The following is a 23,426-nucleotide window of genomic DNA, read 5'->3' on the forward strand; positions in this document are numbered from 1 at the left end:
ATAATTCCAAGGAATTTTTAGCCCCCCCCCCTTCAACGTCACAGAAAGTGCTCTAAATATGCGCTTTTTTGAACTTCACCTTTGAAAGATTATCAGAGGAAAGTCACGGAAATCATTTTTTCCCCCTTACACCGCTTGATGGATTTAAAATCAAGTCTTTAAGACTTAAATTTTGCAAAATTCCGGGGGAGGGATCCAGACTCTTCCTTCTAACATCGCCTAAGATCCTCTATACACTGGATTTTTTGAAACTTCAATGCCGAAAAGTTTCTGGGAGAGAGATTTGAACTGTATTCCTTTCCTTAATGTCATCAAAGATGGCCAACACTTGCGTTTCAGGATTTCAATTCAGAAAAATTGCCAGTGCAGGGTCCCTGAAGGGAAAGGCGATCGCCCCCATTGCCCCTCCCCTGTATCCATCCTTGATGAATTACCAACGATTTAGTGCACAAAATTAGCAAATTACTGCAGACAAGTTTTTCGGGGTTACAAGGAACCCCTTTTTCAATGCAAAGAAGAGCGTTCCTTGCAACCCCAAAACACGTGTCTGCAGTAATTTGAAATGTTTGTGCATTAAAACGTTGGTAGTTCATTCATTTAATTTTCAAGCACAAAGGTATTTAATTGTTACTTAGTCACATTAAAGTCAAATTCTTCATACTTATTAGTTACTTGTAGAAAATATCGACTAGGAAGCAATGCACTAAACGTTATTTCTCAATTGATCCTCTTTTGGTGCAGCTGAGTAAGGAGAAAACAAACTGAGGAAAAAAAGAAAAAAAAATCGACTCGTAAAAAGTATTTACGTGCAACAAAGTAGAGTGTCAAATAGTTGAGGAAGTTCATAGTGACTATCTCAAAGGTTTTTGAAGAAGCATTCAATAAAAGACCGGGAAATAACTTTTAAGAAATGAATCAACTGGTTGGCGTAAAATATATATTTCAATACTAGAGGGTTCAGTATTTATTTTTAAATATGCTAATTACTTCTGTAATGATAGCTAATTCTAGTTATTGGGTAATAGTATGTGATCAGACCTGCACCAAGCTCAACAGCCGCCGCTGTACTAATGTGTAATTATCGTTAGTTGAGATGAAGCTTTATTGACTAAATGGTAATACAGTGAAACCTGTGTAAGTTGACCACTTGCGGTGCACTACTTCAGTGGCCAACTTAAGCAGGTTATCAACTTGCAAAGGTTGATTTATATGATAAGGGCTAATTTCGTGCCTGAAAAAAGCGGTCAACTAAGAAAGGTGGTCAACTAAGAAAGGTGGTCAACTTACAAGGGTGGTCAACTTCACAGGTTTTACTGTATATTTTAATATAATTTTTGGAACGAGGTTGCTACGTAACAGCACTCCTCGAACTTATATTTTGGGAATGGGAAAATTCTCAATTCGCCTAATGAAACTTTACCGAATGATAAAATACCGTCATGCACTCAAATCTACATCTAATGAGAAAACATATTACAGACGAAAATTCAGAGGGAAAAAAAAAAGAAACGCAATTCTGCACTAATACCTTTCATTTTGCCGAATCGTCAGGCAAAATGTGCCGAACAAGAAATTTTTGAGACGTCACGAAGGCGCTCCTATTGACAGGTCCATTTCGTAAGAGTTTCTTTCAGTACATTACAGTTGCACTCTTCTTAATCCGGAACCATTGGGACCAAAGACAAAGCGGGAAATCGAAAATCCGGATAATCCGGGTAGTGTGGGTAATCAGAAAAACAAATCCATAATACGATTAGGAGCAACTATTATTCGTAACAAATACAAAGATTTTTACAAGAAATTAAAATATTTATAAATTATATTTTGCATCATTTTTCAACAAAGAATTGGTCCGCTGTCTTTTGTTTCAAATACAAAAGGCATATGAATAAAACACAGTCATGATAACGCTTTATCTTTAACCGATCAAAATAACAAGAAGTTTCGTCCAGAACTAAACGAGCCTACTTTCCCGTATACCAATATCGACTTTCTAGTATCTGATTAATATTCTCAAAATTAGCTAAAATTGCAAATTATTTCGAACATAACTTCTTAACATTTTAAGCTGATTTCTAGAAATTAAATATGCCTCGCCTATCTAAAGAAATAGATGCGTTAAAAATAAATAAACGAATAAATAAAGCAGCAGCACCTTTTAAACACAAAGCAATTAATATATTATTTTCCATTTGAAAAAATCTTTAACCGCTTGCAAAACGAACTAAAATAATAAGCTCATTAAATTTATACATCATATCAAAAAAAAAAGTTCGTTTTTCCCCTGTTGCCAATAAATAAATAAATAAATAAATAAATGAATAAATAAAAAAGAATAAATGGGTGATTCTCCAAAATCCTAACAATATTATGTCTTAGTAGCTTAACACAAAAATTTTTTAACTAACAAAATGTTTTAATTTTTTAATAGTTACAAATAACTTTGATATTATTCTACTCTTATTAAAACAATAACTCGTTTAGTTTTTTCTACAAAACTTTTTAAATAACCAGAAAGTTACTTTTGGCTTGTCCCCATCCGTTTTTCAAATGAACTTAAATTATTTAAAAATTTTATATCAACATTCCACAAATTCAATTTGTAGTACAAAATTAAGCATAGTTAAAGGTGTAAAATACCATTCTTTAAATAAATTTAATTATTTAAATCATCTAGGTACATTGTTTTAATTTTTGTTGCCAGATTTTCATGTCATTCTCCTGTCCTAGGAATGAGTTCAATTATTATACATAAAAAAAGGAATATTTAATCTACTGTGCTATAAAACTATTTATTATCACCATTTTGTTGGATTCCTTGAGTATTTTGTTAATATGATTTGCCTGCTGTTCTCATTAACATTTTGAAGTTCAAGAACAGGGTATGTAACATTTTCGCTGTCATTCTCCTGGACAATATTTCTGTTTTAAATAAACGAAAATTTTAACTCTACTCATAGTGTGTGGTTGAATGATGAGGTTATAAAAGAAAAATAACATTATTTACCTTAAAGATAATCCTGGGCCTACGTAACAGGCAAATTGTATGTCATGCTCCTGTTCTAAAAAAATAACTCTCCTAACATTATTTCTCAAGCACTAGTAATGCATCCCGTAGAATAAAAGGATTCATTTTCGATACATTAGTTGGAAAATAAGATTGATTGAAAAAAAGAAAGTTAAATTTGACAAACGATTAATAAAAAATGTATTAGTGGAATAATTCTATATATTTAATATTTTTTTGTTGTTGTTCAGACGAATCGTTCCAAAAGAGATTTATTGGTTAGACATTTGTTTATCTAAATGTTGCTTGAATGGGTTAGTGAAGTTGCTATAAATTTTGTATAGTTGCTTTAAATTAAATGTAAAATATATGTTATTAATTTGCTGATTCCTTTTTTGTTTTATGTTTGCGATTCCTGAACCATAAAACAATTCGCAGGTAATGAGAAGGTAACGCTTCATTTCGTAAATTTTATTCTACTGTGTATGGCTAACTTAAAGAAAGTTTTAATGTAGCAATCGAGTTTTTTTTCGTTGAAATGAATGTGCGTTATTCGGAGTGTAAGCTATTCGAAGTGAATAACATGGAAAAACCTATATGGGACTTGTACTCGAAGAAATTGGGGGTGTCCGTTGAGGGAGGTTTTACATAAATTTGTTTTATCATTTAATAACCATACTTTAGGCTTCAGTTATTTCTCTATTACTACAGTTACATTTTAGATAACCCATGAAGAAATTCATTTTGTAACTCTCCTGGTGCTGCTTGTCAGTCTCTTGCTGCATAAAAATTTGACCTCCTCTTTTGAGGGTGTAACGTAGTTAAAGTGAGTTCCCTCTATTTTTCTCTTAATAAGTTCCTAACAAAGAGTAAATATTATTTTTTTCATATTTTTTTCAGCATTTTTATTTAAAAAAAAAATGTGATTGGAAAATGTCAGATGTTTTGGAGAATCACCCAATATGTACTTTTAAAATTGAATAAATAATAAAATGTAAACTTAAAGCAATAATTTTCATTACTAAAAAAAATTGTTTGTGCTTTTCTTTTTGTCAAAACTTCCGAATTTCTCCGTCAAAAGCCGAATACATAAATTAAATCTTTAGAGTGAAAATAAAAACAAATCATGTCAACAGTAATTATTTCACAGTAAAGACCATGGTTGCGAAGTCGGAGTGCATCTCATTTTGGGGTTAAGGAGTCAGAGTCGGGAGTCGAAGATTTTTAATTCAAGGACTCAGAGTTGTAATCGGTCACCTTCTCTTAAAGTCCGCAACTCTGCCGATGTTTGCGGAGTCGGAGTTAAACTTCTTTTGGGATAAAAGAGTCAGAGTCGAAGACTTTAAACTTCGAAGAGTCGAAGTCAATCATTTTCCCTCTGTTTCTAAATTTTTGCCAAAGGTATGGAGTCGTGGAGTCGGAGCCCAACTAATTTTTGGGTACAGGAGTCGGATTCAGAGTCGACTGGCCTAACTTTCTGGGAGTCGGAGCCGGAAGTTTGTCATCAAGAGCTATTTCCAACAAAATTTGTTTTAAGTAAATCTTCCTTTAAGCTTGAGATCTACATTGACTTTTAGTTTCGCGTAGGAACAAATGTTAAAGGACTTGAACTGTTCAAAATTGAACGGAAAATTGCTCACATCAAAAATATATTTTCTATACATGCTCTTCTTCAAAAACTTTTTTTACAAAGTTTGTTTGAAGCAAATTCGGCTCCGGTATGCCGGAAAAATCGAGGTTAGAAAAAAAAAAAATTAATACAGTAGACCCTCGTTTTACGCGGGGGTTACGTTCCACGGAAATACCACGTAAATCAAAACCGCGTAAACCGAAATCTAATATTAGTGTTATTATAGGGGTTAGGTTCCGTAGATAAAAAAAATACTTCCTTTAGTGATGAATAATTGTATAATAAGTTTAATGTGTACTTATATCGATTTCTATGCACAACATGTAAAAAGAAAACATAAATTAATTTCGTGTTCTGTTTATAAAAAGGAGCTGGTCTTTTGGTAGTCATTAAGAATTTTTCTCTGTAGTACTTTGCAGAGCATTAACGCATCCATGATCACTTGCGTCATTTCCATGATAGAATCTTCCTTCACCTACAAATCAGAAAGATATTTCTATTGTCTAATGGCACAAATTTTTCAATGTGAGCGTTTTTGGTTGTGTGTCATCGATGTAGGTATCCTCGTTGGTTTTTTCATCCTCTGTCACTATAAAAAGCTCTTCTTTCAATGAGTTCTGAACTGTGTGAGTTTAATAACTTTTCTTCCGGAAAGCGCTCTGGAACCAATCGCATAAAATGTTTCCAGTGGCCCAAGCTCGATTATTAGCACGCCAAAATGCAGTTTATTACATGTAATCTGCAATCTTAAGGAGTTTCTATTTTGAAAGAGGGGAAAATTTTAACTGTTTGCATTGCCGCATCCGCGTAAAACCGAAACTCATCCGCGTAGAATAAAATAAAGGTGTCAAATCTTAAACTGCGTATAATCGAAACCGCGTAAAATAAATCCGCATAAAACGAGGATCTACTGTACTATAAAAATATATGTTCAGCTTAAAAATGAATATAAGTTCTACCAGGGTTGGCAAGTTTCTGCCGAGGCGGTTAAAACCACTGGTAGAAACCGGTTAAAACCGGCATGGCAAAAACTACTTTCTGCCATATTTGCGGCAGAAACTGGCAAAAACTCACAAAATGACAAAAAATTAATTATTGACGTACAATGGAAAATGCATGGAAAAAAATAATTGTTAAGCAAAGCACAATTTAATTACAATATTATCACAATTTAAAATCAAAGGTTACATTGTTTGGACCGTGCAGTTGCCTGTTAGAAAATGTGGCTTCAAAAATCGAAACAGTTTCTCAATTTAATATGCACAAATGAGAAACTTTAGAATATTTCTGCAACAGAAGAGCTAGCAGGCAATGCATCAAGGAACAAGCAATGTTCGCGAAACTTTCATCCATTGTATATTTTTTTAAACAGGTCCACCATGTAGTAACTGGGGTAGTGATAAAAATTTAACCGGAAAAATAAATTTCGAGAAATAAAGGCCAGTTTGTTTTTTCAAAGCTGCGACATTACGTAAAAAATCTAGGTTAATATTGGCAAGTAAAATTCTGGCACTTTCTTCTTGAAGCACATAATAAATTTCAATCACAAGCAAATTAGATGAAGCATATAAACGAGCAAATTACAATCATTAATGCTTGTTTAATTCTCTATGTCACTCCTCTTTCCCAAGCCCCAATATGATTTTAGTCCTTTGTTAGATTAATCCAAATATTACGAGCATCTGCAATTGAAAAGTTCCTTTCTGAACTAAATCAAAGGCACTAGCAGAAGATTTTATTTTATTTTTTAAATGATGAAATGATTTCTGCCACTGGCACGGCAAAAACTAGTTTCTGCCGGCAGAAAGCCAACCCTGAGTTCTACACATATCTTATTAGTATTAACAACCAGTTTAATTTTGCAAAAATATTTACTAACAATGTCATTTATTATTTTAAAAAGAAAAATATTGTTGAGTAACGAATGATTAAAAAAAAAAATAAATAAATTAAAACTAAGTAAGCACACAGTTGTTTGTTTTCTAACTGGAACTGAATGGGCAAATTTACTTTTGTTTTGTTGCAAAACAAACCTCGAATTTCTCGGCATGCCGGAAAATTCGAAATTCCCGGCATGCTGGTCAACCTCGCTTTTTTCCGGCATGCCGGATGCCGGATAATGCGGGGTAATACGGTATTAATGGGCTCGGTATTAATGGGCTGTTCATAAATGGTGTCATACTTTTTCCAGAAAACTTGACCCTACTCCCCCCCCCCCCCCGTCTCACAAAGTGCCACACTTCAATCACCGGCCTTGCCATGTCACGTTACTTTTTCTCAAGCATATTGTTACATATATATATATATATATATATATATATATATATAAAAGAGCGATGTCACACCTCGTGTTACCCCATACCTCCTCCTTTTCACAAGCTGTCACAATTTTACGAGCCCCCCCCCCCCCCTCCTACCTTGAAGCTTGATGTCATTTGCGGGCGACCCCTAAGCAAAACATTTTTGCTCCTGAAATCGCACATACATGAGTTATTTCATAAACAACAAAAAAAAAAAAAAATACGTTTTGAAATAGCCTTATGTAGAAAACTTTAATACACGTGTATCCCGAGGAAATACACGCTAACACAGGTGTATAGAAGCGGAAGACCGAAAAACCGCTCCGAACTGTAAGCTATGTTTCTTTCACCCGAGATCATCCAAACAGACGAACCGTGAAGCGTACGTCATGGGTCATGTGACTTCCTCCTGCCATTCGCCGGTTCGCTTGAAATTCCGCAGACGGTTTTTCACATCGCTCATGGTGCTTCGTGTTTATACACAGACATATCGCGGCCCCATCCATGTGTTCGCTGTTAGTTCCTCACACTCCAGATGCCTGAATTATGTGTTCATTAATTCAGTGTCGGTAATATTTTATTGAATACTCATCTTGTCGAAGTGACTTCTTTTTTAAAAACTGCACTTGGACTTTCATTCTGTGAACTACATGTTATTGGGAGCGTTACGGACAGCATAGCCATCTTTTCATCAACAGGTAAGTTTGTGTTTCAAGTTGGATTTGAGGTTAAATAAGTTAAAAGTGTAATGTCTGACTATAAAGTCATTGTATTTTTAGTAATTTCACTTTGTGGATCATTGAGACTCAGAAGAGTGACTTTTTTTAGCAAGGGATTTTTTTTCCCATAGTGATTCAGGGAAACTTTGAGCCACAATTTCTCTATTTTAAGCTGCTCTATTTATGTTTAACAGTTCTGTAGTATATTTTGGTATAAAGTGGAAGAAAAATTCCTAAAATATTTAGACTCAGAAGAGTGACTTTTTTTAACAAGAGAAATTTTTTTCTCTACAGGCATTTAGGGAAAATCTCCCTATATAATGTAACAATCGTTTTACATGAAATTTGAAAAATAATTAGTTCTAATATGGCTAATATAGTAGCATTGGTCAACCGCATAAAAATTGGTAATATCTTAACAGTGATTTGAAAGTTAAGTTCCGAACACAAATAAAAAACTTTGGTTTATTGGAACTTCTCTTTAGTTTTAAGCGCACTCCGAACTAAAATTTTTGTTAAGGCGGAAAAACTCCCAATTTTGCTGAAGCACTTCTAATGAAAATAGACATTCGGGAATTTAAAAATTGCAATATGTATTGCAATTATACCCCCAAATTTGACGAATCATCAGCATAATTTTCAGAAAAGGAAATTTTTGGATGGTCACAGAGCCCCCCCCCCCGTGAACTCCGCCATCAGGGCGCCCCTGTGCATACGACACCTAACGAGACGATGGAAAGAGCATTATGAAACTTCATCCCATTTTAGACTATATTATGAGGATAATTATTATTTTCTCCATAATTTCCTCCACTCAGTGAGAGAAAAAAAGCAAATTTCCAGTTTTGATGCATGATGAGCGACTATGATGTGGTGTAGTTGAAGAAGTTCCTTGACTTTTTTTTTTCGCTGTCTCTTCAAGTAATTAATTTAGTCGCAATCATAATCTTCTTCGAATCTCTCTTCCTAGTTTACATGATTGTTTAAATAGCACTTATATTCTGCTAAAACTTACTCGTACTTAAAATCTTTAAGAGCCATTATTTTGAAATTCAGACAAAAAAAGAAATTTTGGCTGTGACCATTTTTGAGTATTTTAATTTTTTTGTATGTCAAAGTAGGTCATGAGAAGTGAACATCCTGAAATTTTTAGCCTTCCAAAAAATTTTTTTCGCTCGTCAAAAAAATCCCAAAGTTTGAGGTTTTACAGCGTTTTTTTTTAGAAAAATTCTAAAAGTAGCATTTCAGTGCGCTATAACTCTTTACGGAAACACCACCTCAAGGTTATGTTTATATTTATTGGTTGTACTGTATCTAGTAATGATGACTTCATAGTTATTTTGGTTGGGGGTTGTTACTTTCTTCAGATAAGGGGTCACAAAGTATGGATTTTATCCGTTTTCGCGCAAGTTTAACCTGCGTTATTTCCCCCAAAAAGCTACCCCCCCCCCCGAAAAAAATGTAACATATACTGAAAGTTTATACTATGAAGAGAGTAAATGGCACAAAATTTGTTTGAGGTTTAACTTTTTGTAGGAGAAAAATACCCTGATATTTTTCAAATTTTCAAAAATTGTGCTTTTTTGATCGCAATTAACTCAAAACAGCATCACTAGGAAAAAAAACCTTTTATATATTATGGTACCTGGCTATGTGTGTGTATATATATATATATATATATATATATATATATATATATATATATATATATATATATATATATATATATATATATATATATATATATATATATATATATATATATATATGAATACTATGATACTATGGAGTCATCATCACTAGATACAGTACAACCAATAAATACAAACATAACCGTGAGGTGGTGTTTCTGTAAAGAGCTAAAGGGCACTGAAATGCGACTTTTAGAATTTTTCTAAAAAGCGCTGCAAAAACTCAAACTTTGGGAATTCTTAACAAGCGAAAAAAATTTTTTCGGAAGGTTAAAAATTTCAGAATGTTTACTTCTCATGACCTACTTTGACACATGAAAAAATTAGAAAAATAAAAATAGTCACTGCCACACCTTGCCTGAACTTCAAAATAATGGCACTTAATGATGAAAAGTGATTGCCGACGAACAAACGATGATAAATATTAGGAAGTATTTTTAAAGAAGTAAAAGTCAACTTCTTTCAATTCGGATTCAAAACGAGCAAAGTAGTTAATTAAAGAGTTTTGGTATTGGATAACTATTATATTAAATTCCTCACATAGTTTAGTGCTATACTGTCACAGGGTTACCGTTGTTAAGTTAATATTTAGTTGATACATCTGCGTGAGATTCAAAAAGATTAGCATATTTTTTTGATATTTCCAAGACAAAAAATATTTTACATTAAAGGCAAAAGTAAATTACTGAAGTGAAACCATTTGACCGTGCTCGAAATATATGCAAACTGTGTATGCTATAATGTTTGTACGTAGTTTAAAATCATTATTACCGATTGAGAAAACCTTTTAATCGACACAAGTCTACGCAAAATGTAGATAAATGAATAACATAGAATTTATAATAATGTAGGTTATAATTTGTTTAATTTTAATTGCTCATGAAATTTTCTCCGTGATTATTTATCACTAGTGGTACCCGCACGGCTTTGCCCATAGTTGAAAATTAAAAGGTCATTCGGTTCGCCTGTATATTTACAAATAATGGATGAAGAATTTCTCTCCAATTGGCTATGTTCATTCGCTCTCATATTCCACGTCATGATAATTTCGTAATTTATTTGTTCATCTTATGATACTTTTGCTCCGAAAGTGTTCTTAAAATTGAAATAGAAAAAGAACAAAATCGAATTTTCCAAAAATCACTTCGAGGTGCACACCCTCATTGCTACAAACTAATTTTGTGCCAAATTTCATAATAATCGGCAGAACGGTCTAGGCGCTATGCGCGTCACAGACATCCTACAGACATCCAGACAGAGAGACTTTGAGCTTTATTATTAGTCTTATGGTTGTTCCCTAATTCTTATCGTTTCCAAGAAAGCTATGATGATGTTTATTAAAGAAGGAATAAATTACTAAAATAAAACCCTTGAACTAAAAGACCTTTAAATGTATAAACAAGTCTTAAGCACTATTTTGTTTAAACATAATCAATAATCTTACATAATTACAAACTGAGCGTATGTACCTATCTATCTATGTTTGAGTTACTTCTCCTGAACGCTAGTAAACTGACCATCGAACAAGATATCGATAGATTCGTATTTATCCCGTCTTTATGTTTGGCTATTTAACATGGCAACTCCAATAATAATTAGCGGAGATATCAATTAAAAACTATATTAATTATGATACTTAGATTTCAATATAAAATCCCTATTTTTGGAAGGCCTTCCTCCATTCAAATTATTATTCATATCAACTTTCCGTAACAACTCTTTTATTGAAATTTGTAGAGTGAAGAAAAGCACTGAGAAGAAAGATCTGTTGCCAGTTTTTTCTCGTATATGAACAAATAAAATTCTGGATTTTGTTTTGAGGCTTTTCTTGCAATCGGGGGATTTAAACTGTTTCCTTTTTAATTACTTTTCCGGAATCTGCCGCAAAATTTTACTGATTTTTGTAAAAAATTTTTTTAGTTTAGCGTGATTGTTGAACACGCCTCACTTCACATAACTTTTATTTTCGAGGTAGACCGTGCAAAGCCGGGCGATGCAGACAGGCATAATTTTAACATCTGAAATAGCTCTTATTACTATTCTGTCGTGGGCAGATTAATGGCCGTATAGAAACGAGTTACAAAGTTATTGGAGTTTGAACTTATTTTCATGTTTTATGTTTGGCGGAAACCAACAAAATTCAAAAAAAAGCATGATTCTAAAAAAAAAAAAAAAAAAAGAATGAAAACGGAGAGCTAGTAGATGCCCAGGGCAGTATTGTAATCGTTTTTGTATTGATTTATTAGTAAAAAGTGTTTTTTTTTACTAATAATAAAGCTGAAAGTCTGTCCGTCGGGATCTCTGTCTGTCAGGATCTCTGTGACACGCATAGCGCCTAGACCGTTCCTCCGATTTTTCATGAAATTTGGCACAAAGTTAGTTTGTAGTATAGGAGTGTGCACCTCGAAGCGATTTTTTAAAAAATTCGATTTTGTTCTTTTTCTATACCAATTTTAAGAAAATTTTTTCCGTGCAAATGATCATAACGTGGAATAGTAAATTACGAAATAATCATAACGTGGAACTGTAACATGGATGAGCCATTTAACATAGCATATTGGCGAGAAATTCATCATCCATTATTATTTAATATACAGGCGAACCAAATGACCTTTTGATTTTTTACTACGGGCAAAGCCGTGCGGGTGCCACTAGTCTTTACTAATAATAAAGATGAAAGTCTGTCCAGAGGATGTCTGTGACGCGCATAGCTCCTAGACCGTTCGACCGATTTTCATGAAATTTGGCACAAAGTTTGTAGCTTGGGGGTGTGCACCTCAAAGCGATTTTTCGAAAATTCGATGTGGTTCTTTTCTATTCCAATTTTAAGAACAAAACTATCATAAGATGGACGAGTAAATAGCGAAATTATCATAACGTGGAACCGTAACATGGACACAAGCCAATTGGCGAGATACAAAATTATCATAACGTGGAATTGTAACTTGAGTTCAAGCCAATTGGCGAGAAAATGTACCATACATTATTTGTAAAGATACAGGCGAACCAAAAGACCTTTTAATTTTTCTATTACGGGCAAAGCCTGCGGGTACCGCTAGTATAAAATAAAGCACTGTTCCTTTCATTTGGTTTAATTTTAATTTCACGTGAAATTTTCCCGGTGATTTTTTTATCACATTTAGTTCTTATTTATCGTAACTGATTTTGAGCATCACATATTCTGCATACGCTGCTTATCTTGGTATTTTGATAAGTCGGTGAAATCATTTTTCGGATTCTTTTGTTCTGAGATAATGATCTTTATTTCGATTACGATAATTTGAAATTCATTATTCCTGTTTTCAGTCTTGAAGTACACTCCTATTGTCTCTTTCTTATTACCTAGTTATCAATTCACAAATTGCAACAAATTAAAAGTCGGTGACCTTTAGAAATGAACTTAAACACGACTTTTTTTTTCTAGTTTACGAGTTTACCTAATGCAATTTCAGACAGTTTCTTACATTTATTGTCACTGAAATTGTTTCAAAGATTGGAATGTTTTTATGTAAAGTGTTTGATGTGACCAGAACAAGGAACGAAAAGAAGAATATGGCGGCGTTTTGCGCTTTATATCTATACTAGTGGTACTCGCACGGCTTCGCACGTAATAGAAAATTAAAAGGTCTTTTGGTTCGCCAGTATATTTATAAATAATGTGTAGTGAATTTTCTCGTCAATTGGCTTGTGCCCATGTTACGGTTCCACGTTATGATAATTTCGTAATTTACTCGTCCATAATATGATAATTTTGTCCTCCAAATTGGAGTAGAAAAGGAACAAAATCGAATTTTCGAAAAATCGCTTCGATGTGCACACCCCCAGGCTACAAACTAACTTTGTGCCAAATTTCATGAAAATCGGCCGAACGGTCTAGGCGCTTTGCGTGTCACAGAGATCCTGACAGACAGAGATCCTGACAGACATAGAGACTTTCAGCTTTATTATTAGTAAAGATAATTCAATGGGTGTGAATTTTTTAATTGCTGTGTAAAATCCGTGAAATTATACAAAGTACGGTTAAAAATAGCATTTCAGTGAAAAAAAATTGGCGTAGTTTCTAGAAATTTATCGTGTTAACAGCAAAAATAAGTTAACAGTTCCAGACGTACATAGAACCCTCGCAACCCCTGCGCTTGGATTGGGGGAGTGGAGGGGGCCAGAGGCATGATGGCGCATTTTATAAAAAAATCACACTGTGTTAAAATAAAAATAAACAAAAAATCTTTTTGGGGGGGGGAGCGGAAGGGGCAGTGAAGTCTGCTTACGCTACTGTTCCAGCGTTCTAATTGAAATTTGTGTGCTATGATTTTTTTCATTCGATATGGAGAATTAGGTGCAATTTGAACGCATCCTTTTGAATTTTTTACACACAGTTTATCAAAAGAAAACGAAATTTTGTGGACCAGGAATGAAACATTAATTTAGGGAAATGTTTACCTTTATTACTTTCCATTTATCAGAAAGCGTTTATTTGCTTCTGTTATAAAACCTTTTTGACAAAATTGCAAACGGCCTTGTACATGGCTTCACGAAATTTCGTTTTGTAAAATTATCCTTTTAATGGACGTCTCCGATATTTTGAGCCGGAAGCGTGGGTTGACCGCTCCGCACGGCACTAATTGATTGCACGATTTGAAACCCCAGACTACAATATCGATGACAAGGCATCGATATTCGAAATTAATACATCGATCAAAAAACCACAACGTTTTGAGAAGCGTAACTTTTTTTTTTTTTGAGCACAGCAACTTTTTGACGGTGGTAGTATTAATTTGACAACTCGGTGTTTAATAACTTTTACTTTTTTTTAAAAATATATGCGCTTGCATGGCAATCAATCATCGAATATGTTATCTCTAAAGGTTGGATTAATTTGACAGTACCATACACTAATAATAAGAGTAGACCGAGCTATGGCAACCCTTTTGCTGCTCATAAACCAAACCATGTGACTGGTGGATATCTTAGCAACAGCGGGCGTTGATCGTAGCAGACGATCAACGCGAGAGAGAAATAAAATAAATAGAATTGTTGGAACACGGAAGAATGATCTTTTATGGAGTCCGATTTGTAAATTTGTTAGTCCAAGTTGTAAATATTTTGTTAATATAGTGAGTTTTTCGTTTAGATAGTATTGTGCATTTTCTTTATTCAATTTTAATAACTCTCTAAGCAATTAAAGATGCAAGCGCCCAAAAAGAATCGGCAAACGGTAAGATTTTTACCTACAATTTCAATTTAAGATACCGTTTAGTACATTTTTGCGTTAACGCAAAACGTTTACGCCATTACGTTTACGCCAACGCTGATGTAGTAGTTCCGAATGAAATTAAAGTTACTGAAAACTGCGATCAAAAACCAATTACTAATGTCAAAATAATGCATAACTAAAAGAAAAACAGTTCAATCATCTCTGCACCTGAGGAAAAAAAATTATAATAAAAACACATTACGTCTTAAAATACATGTCGAGTGCCAAACTATAGATAATCCTGCCAGCTGGCAACCATGCCGCCAAAGTTTTCGCCGAGCCTTCCACCAGTTACATGATGTATCCATGAACCAATTTTTTCATCAGCAAGTCTGGGGAAGCTCGGTCTACTCTTATTATTAGTCTATGGACAGTACTAATTAACTGATAAACTTAAACAAAACACGTTGAACCGTCAAAACATAGCCAAAGCCTACGTGCAATATACCGATAGCCCGATTATGGCATGTAGGGATATTGTACTCCTGTGCTTGTGTGACATTTTACGCATTAGATGTAATCAGTGTTGGGCATTAATCAATTATTTTTTCAACTGCCTTGTTAATTGATTTAAAAAGTAATTGCAGTTAAATCAATTGCAATTAAATTAATTGCAATTAAATAATTAATTGCACTTTGCAATTAATTTAATTGGATTAATGTACGTTAATCGTTTCTCACAATCAAAATCATTGCAATTAAATTTTTAAATTGTTTTATGAAACAATTAAAACTTAACAATTAATTTTATGTATCAATAGGTACAGCGCAGGGTACAGAGTCAAAAGTATTATTCAATTTCGTATTTTCGTTCAGTGCTGATTTCTTGATTGCCGCGTGAACTAGTCTCATCTACATGAACTACACCGCCAGCTCAGTCATTTCCAGCCGAGGACTGCAGTTTCGTGCTTATTAGCACTCATCAGCCAGGCATATTAAAGTGACTGAGCTGGAGATGGAAAACCTCTTATGGAAGTCAAGCGGGCCAAACAAACTGGTAGCTAATGTAAAATTAGCACAGACCAGACGAGTGACCGAAGCAATGGTTCGGTTCAACTCGAAAATTGATGGCAAGGCATGGTATATTCAGTAAATTACCGCCCATTAATTAGCCAGGGCTAAAGCAGAAATACATGAACTACACCGCCAGCTCAGTCATTTCCAGCCGAGGACTGCAGTTTCGTGCTTATTAGCACTCATCAGCCCGGCATAGGAAATTGACTGAGCTGGAGATGGAAAACCTCTTATGGAAGCCAAGAGGGCCAAACAAACTGGTAGCTAATGTAAAATTAGCACGGACCATTTCCATCTCCAGCTCAGTCACTTTCCTATGCTGGGCTGATGAGTGCTAATAAGCACGAAACTGCAGTCTTCGGCTGGAAATGACTGAGCTGGCGGTGTAGTTCATGTATTTCTGCTTTAGCCCTGGTTAATGAGCGGTAATTTACCTAATAGTCTCATCTAGGCAAACGTTTTCCACACGTAAATGTTTATGTTTTAATTAAGTGTTTTAAGTTTGTGTAAATCATTGTTTTAGTTTAACCCATAACAGGGGAGGTGAGAAAGAAGGGCGTAACAGGGGACGTGAGGTCTCAGAGACCGCTCTGTAAAAAAAAAATAAAAATAAAAATTAATTTGAATTTTGTCATCTTGAATTCAAATTATGTTTTTCGCAATCACGAGTGTGTGTTTGTATGTGTGTGTGTGGGGGGGGGGTATGTGTGTGTGTGTGGGGGGGGTATGTGTATGTGTGTCGGCATGTGTGTTTGTGTCTGTGTGCAGTCATGAGTGTGTGGGTAGTTGTGTGTATGAGTGTTTGTGTGGGTGGGGGCGTGGTATGTGTATGTGTGTGTAAGCATATGTGTTTGTGTCTGTGTGCAGGCATGAATGTGTGGGCAGTTGTGTGTATTTGTGTGTATGTGTAGGTGTCTATGCATGCGTGTGTGTATGTGTTTGTGTATGTGTGTAGGGGTATATGTGTGTATGTATGCGTGTGTGTGTAGGATATGGACGCAACCTGGAGACTGTTTTCGCTAGAGGAGCAACATCGTGAGGCCGGCCGCCGCGACGGGTGGTGCTGGCAGAGGGTGGCGCCGCGCCGGTGGGAAAAATGATAGCACGCCAAAAACAGTCAAATGAAAGCAATAAGCAATCGTGATTGCTCCAAAAAAAACTCATGTACATAATTAAGATACATTTCTGAAATTTCTTTCAGATGTTATTTAGACTTTTATTAGTAAAAAAAAAAAAAAAAAAAATAGGAAAAAAAAATGTTTTTGAATTTTTAATTGAAATATACCTTTTCTGAGGCAATTTCACTGGAGCCATAACATTTTTTGGGAAAAGTCATATGCTGCAGTAAATAATTTATTGTTAGTAATAAAGTTACTGTTGAGCATTGATCTTTTATTAGTTGCTTACATGTTTATTTAAATAGATAATAGTATGGTACCCGTCCAGCGTCCACGTCCCAGGTAGACCTGTCGCCTGCATAGTATATTATACAAAACCAGTAATTTTTTAAGAGTTAGTTTTAGTTAAAATTCACAAATTAATTGACAATTGTTAATTGTAATTTTCCACAATTACATTTGATCAATTGTTAGTTGTTGTGGTAACGTTTATTCAATTAATCAATTGTTAATCTTTTATTGTTCATGCAATTGAAATTTGCCCAACTCTGGATGTAAAGACTATTGACGAATGAAAGTAAACTTTGAACGCCAAACAGCATCCTGAATCATAAAATTTACAGCTGATGTGCTTGTTTTATAAATACTATTGCATGCATTATAATTTATTTTAACACTCATTTGATTTATTAACACACTTACATATAGGGCTCGACCGATGGCATTTTTTGGCCGATGGGCCGATGCCGATTGTTGGCCGATTGTTCAAAGACGGCCGATGGCCGATTGTTTTCCTCCAAATGGCCGATTGCCGATGGCCGATGGCCGATGCCGTTGGCCGATGGCAAAAAAAAAATCAAAAAGAAATAAATTGATAAGATTATCAGGGATTAAAAGGATCACTGATTCATTTCACTTAACTTCCTTTCCACGAATAAAGAATCGTAATCACAAAAAAAAAAAAAAAGAAAAATCAAATTTTACGATCACCCAATTTAAACTTCACAAGTTTTTTCGGCACATCTGTACATGCATATGTACCTAAGAACATATAGATGACCAAAATATTCATTTTGAACGCCTCCTCAGTTAATTATCGCAAATTCCCTTGTGATGTCTTCATGCGCGAAAATTTTCGTCACTCAAAAACGTTATGAAATAGTAAGTTGAAAACTCATACGTGCGTAGTATGATCTAAAAGTTCGAGGACAAGTTGTATAAAACCTTACCCTGAATAGTTCATATTACAGAAGCACAACTATCTACAAAATAGCCTTGGACGACTATGCACTTCTGCCAACATTCGTATAGCTTTTAGAAGCACTCCTGGAAGACATTTTTCGCAACCTCCTAAAAGGCCTCTTGCGCTGCTACTTTAAATTCATCGTGGGGACGAAGGCAACTTTCATGTTGAGGATGCACGGTTCGATTGGTCAATACTCTGATATGACAAACAAATAAGATAAGGTTTCGTCGGACTTAGCTCCGTGTGACTTTTACCTGTTCCCAGCAAAAAAAAACATTTGCATGGACGCCACTTTCTTCCGTCAGGAGAAGATAAAGCTGCATCATAAGAAGGTAGCGAAAAATGGCTCCCAGGAGTGATTCCAAAAGTTATATGAACACTGGCAGAAGTACATAATCCCTCAAGGTGACCTTTTGAAGGTGGTTGAAGTGTGCTTCGGTAATGTGAACAATTCTGGGTAAGGTTTTATACAGCTTGTCCCCGAACTTTTGGATCGTACTACGTACGAATTGTATAGGGTGTAGTTATGCTTCTCCTTTTTTGACAGCTGTATGATGAAAGCGAAAGAACAACAGCCAAAAAAAAAAAAAAAAAGAAAGAAAGAAAGAAAAAAAACAAAGAGACTGTTAATTAACCTATTGATTTTTTTTTTAATTGAACATATAACTAAGATTTCAGTAATATTGTAATAATGTATGGATTTAGGTACATTAAAAATAGTTTAAAAACATTAAATTATGTTGTTTAATCATTCAAAAAAAAAAAAAAAAAAGAGAAAAGAATAAACTATGAAACCGTCAACAAATTACGCAATTAAATTGAAAAGATTGCACGTAGACATTTTTTAGTCATCAAATTAAACGAAAAAGATAACAGATAAATTACAATATTAAATCATAATAGAAATATTTTTGTACTTATTTAAAATTTATGAATAGAAAAGTTTGCATTATTCATAAAATCTATAACAGTGACATAAGTTTTGCTGAAAAAAGAAATACCCATGAAAAGAGCGAGGTTCTTAAAACGCAGCTACAATAAACAAACTCAATATTTGCATTAAGTTAATAACTGAATAAATATAATACTTGATCTGTTGTTTGCACATAGTATTGAACAATTTGATTGTTTAATCTTTTATGAAGCTTTACAAACAAGTTTAAATTAAAATTTTCAATTTAACAATAATTTTCTGAAATTTAAAAAATTGCATAATAGAAAATCCTTGAAACTATTCTATAAAAAACGAAAATAACTTAGTCATTGATTTTATATAAATACATAAAAATAGTTACTTACAACAGAAAAAAAAATCGATCTCTATTAATGATGCAAAAAAGATGGCGCATTACGAAATATAGGTGAAACAAGTATGAGAAATACGCAAAATGACATTTCTTGACCAAAATAAATAATCGCTAAATATTTAAGAAATGCTTGAAACGACGAGGGAGGGTTTGGGGGGGGGGTCACCCTCTGATTTTGGAGTAACTCACACTTCGGCCCCAACTTCGGCCTCATTTTTTTAGTACAGAACCGCTACCACCAACGCCTCGGAAGAGTTTCTGAATCTACTTCAACACTTCTGAAGAAAAAATTCAAAAGTCCCTTTGATTTCCGAATTATGTCACCATTCAAAACGTCTTTAATCAATTTCTTACATTAATGCTCTAAATTCTTTCTAAACAATAGATAAAGTTTGAAAAACAAATCTCTAATTTTATGAATGGTGTTAGTTTTAAACAACTCAGAAGTACAACTAGAGTTTAATTTCAGAAATTGAGGGAGTGGGAGGAGGGGCACACAAGTGTTCTCGGAAATTGAAAAAATAGTCGTAAAAAATAGAGTTCAAAATAATCATAAACATGGCCAGAAAAAACCTTTTAAAACTTGCACCCGAGTTTGTTTTGACGTGCAGGGGCGGATTTAAAATTTAGCAAATGTTGAAATTGCGCGAGAGGCCCCATAACCATAGGGGCACCGTTGGAGTTACAAAAATGCTTATGATAAATGTTTTACAACTTCTGTGATAGAGAAATAGGGCTCCAAAATGTATTTCAACGGGCCCCAAACTTGTAACTCCACCGAAGCGATACAGAAAAGACTGCATTACTGTGATTCCTATTACAAATATCAAAAAGATTAAAAATTACCCTCGGTTCAACGGGAATCTAACAAAATGACCCAAAAACCGGTTTTGCCATCTCATATTTGTTTCCATGTTCTCCAATTCGGCAATATATCACCAAATGATGAAATATGTAATTAATAGCCACAAAAAATGAGTAAACTGGCTTTTCAGAGCACCCGATCGAAAACAAAAGGGAAGTGCACAACTGGAACGTACGCACACCCCACATGTGAGAATTTAACCTTCTACAGCTAACCCATTTTTGAGTTATGACTTATGAGAGATATATACGTACATCCAGCTGCAAGAAACAACGCAATAATTAACTTGTTTGTACCTGAATGCAAAATTAAAAATTCCTTCAGGGGTGACTAAAATAGAAATTCATACTGAAATTCAAGTAAAAAATTTTATAAGAAAACAATAACTCCCTTTCTTATGTATTAAAAAGTAAAACAGCATTGGTCCTTTTTTTTTCTCTCAAAAACATCGGCCAATTCCATCGGCTTTTCGATGTATTTTAAGGCCGATGGGCCGATGTTTCCTGCAAGTTAGCATCGGCCGCCGATGCCGATGCCGATGGCTAAATTGTTGAACCATCGGCGCCGATGCATCGGCCAGGCCGATGCATCGGTCGAGTCCTACTTACATAATCTTCAACTGATCTTACTTTTTTTTTCACTTTAAAATATTTACCACCAATTGTTTATATACAGATTTATGTATGCTATTTTTATATTAAAATATTACTTGAATAGGAAAAATCTATATAATTATTTATTATTTTCAAACTTCAAATTTTTAGCTCAAAATTTCAGTTTACTAATCAAGTAAACGAAATGAGCAAAATGACATTTTGTCCAGGACGGTTTTTTCCAGGTTTTTTCCGGCGATTTTTTCCGGAGTGGAAAAAATAGGACAACCCTGCTGGTAACAACACTTTACCATTTGTTATGATAATAAGCCAAAGTTTTTGTCAGAATTTAGTAGAACAGTTGAGACAAATTATTAAAAATGAAATCATAAAGTATTACTACAATTGATGGTTGGAGCAAATTGTTCATAGGGCAAATGCATTTAAAATTGCACTCGAAAACAACTTTCGAGTGATAAGGGAAATTGGAAAAAATAGAAACATGGGTGCACAAAAGCGCACGAAAATGCGATTCACCTCACCACCTAGTAATGACAATAGGATTTTGTAATCTTTCCGCTACTTTTTTTTAAAGATATTCTTTTAATTTGTGCTTTTGAAGACAAATTTTTATATCAATAGATTCATTTTGGTTCTGTATCATGGAAAAAATAATGGGGTGGTTTCCTTCAGTCAAAAATACTACTTTATGTCATTGAAATGGATAGAATAAGCAAAAAAAAAAAAGAAAAACATGGACGCAAAAAATACTTTTATTTTCCCAACAGTTATTTTTTTAATTAAATTTTTAAAATGTCCGATTTTCAAACAAGGCGTGGTCTTTAGACGTCACAAATGATGAAATTTGGCGCATCTTTCTACTGCGTTTCCACGTTATGATAATCAATCAGCTAATTAAAATGGCGCACTACGCTTGCTATCAACCATATTGTTGCCAATACACGTGAATAAAGCTGCGAATTAAATATTTTGTTCTGTGAATGGCAACATTGAATAGCATTTCATCATTTGTGATGTCATCCGCAAGAAATGTAAACAATAAAAGATCACCGATTAAAGTAATTTTTTAAAAATATTAAACTTAAATAAATTATTTAAAAACTGGTCAGATCCTATGTTTTTAAGCATGCTCTTTCGGAAAAAAATACTTTTTAAAATTTTGGAAACGACCCCACATTACCCAACCTGTCCTATAAAATAATGTTGAAAACAATGGGACCTAACGACAATGGGAAACGATCCAATTATATTAAAAAAAATATAACTAGATATTTAATAAGTTACATTGAAAATCCTTTAACTGAAACTATTTGTTATTTTCAGCTAATACCGAAAATACCGGTAGTTTACCTCAACAAATACCGGCATTACGAAATCGCAAAATTGCTCGAAATACCGGTATTCAGTATACCGGTATTGCAATTACTATACATAACAAACGTGGGATAAATTATCTACTAAGTTGTTTCAAACTCTTGGAAAACACTGATTCAAGGTTGGTAGTACAAACAACTGTTGGTATTCATTCCTTTTGAAAAATACGTGGGAGAACAAATGTCATTGCCGCCCTTATCCATGAATAATTGTTTTTTTTTATTCCTAAAACTGGGATGTGTCTTCTGAGAAAATTTCCGGAGGACAGATGTATTATGGCTAAAAATAAGAACTGAAATCCTTTTCGCTTGCAGACGAATTGTCTGAAATGGGGTGGTTTCCTTCAGTTAAAAGTACTACTTTTAGTCACTGAAATTGATAGAATGAGTTAAAAAAAAAAAAAAAAAAAAACATGGACCCAGAAAATACTTTCATTTTCCCAACAGTTATTTTTTAATAAATTTTTTAAAATGTCCGATTTTGAAAACAAGGCGTGGTCTTTATAACGTCACAAATGATGCATTTTGCTGCATCTTTCTACCCCCCCCCCCCTTCCACGTTATGATAACCAACAAGCAAATCAAAATTGTGCTCTATGCTTACTATCAACCATATCGTTGCCAATACACGTCAGTAAAGATGTGAATTAAATATTTTGCTCTGTGATTGGCAACACAAAATGGCATTTCATCATTTGTGATGACACACGACAGAAGCGTAAACAATGAAAGCGCACAAATTTCAGTAATTTTTTTTTAACATTAAACTTAAACAAATTATTTAAAAAATGGTCAGACCCTATGTTTTTAATCATGCTTTTTCAGAAAAAAATACTTTTAAAATTTTGGAAACGACTCCATTGCCAATCAATTAATTTCCAATTTGGAACTCTTAATCTAAAAGACTAAACGTCTATTACTTTGATCAGAGATATTTCTAATGCCTCTTTTACAGGCGTATTTGACGCACTAAAAATCGAAAATACGCCTCAAAAACTTAGTCAAGCGTATTTTCACGCTTTGTATTTTAAATGAAAATTTTGCATCTTGAAAAAAAAGGGGGGGGGATTTGAATTTTTAAATATTGCATTTGAATGGTTTTAAAAGTTTTCAAATTCAAAATTCCAAACATTCAGAAGGTTAAAAAAATGAAAATTGTGAGCATCTTTTCTTTCTCTTCCATCCATCTTCCATCTCAACCTGTTTTTCGTCACTATTAAAGTACTGTTTTCGTGTATTTTACTACTTCAAAGGGAATTTTACTCATCTAAAGAAATATCAAGGAGTT

The 23,426-nt window shown here is 33.9% G+C and overlaps 1 protein-coding gene across 1 annotated transcript in view; it reads left to right on the forward strand.

Annotated features, from left to right (window-relative positions):
• Nucleotides 1-7,392: 7,392 nt before the first annotated feature.
• The window catches only part of LOC129225931 (uncharacterized), a 114,592-nt gene continuing 98,558 nt past the window's right edge, over nucleotides 7,393-23,426 (forward strand). Inside the window, exon 1 of the mRNA XM_054860472.1 lies at nucleotides 7,393-7,635. The gene's annotated coding sequence lies outside the window, so the exon portion shown is untranslated. The remainder of the gene's footprint in view (nucleotides 7,636-23,426) is intronic.

Source organism: Uloborus diversus, chromosome 7 (assembly GCF_026930045.1).
Source record: "Uloborus diversus isolate 005 chromosome 7, Udiv.v.3.1, whole genome shotgun sequence".
NCBI lineage: Eukaryota > Metazoa > Arthropoda > Arachnida > Araneae > Uloboridae > Uloborus > Uloborus diversus.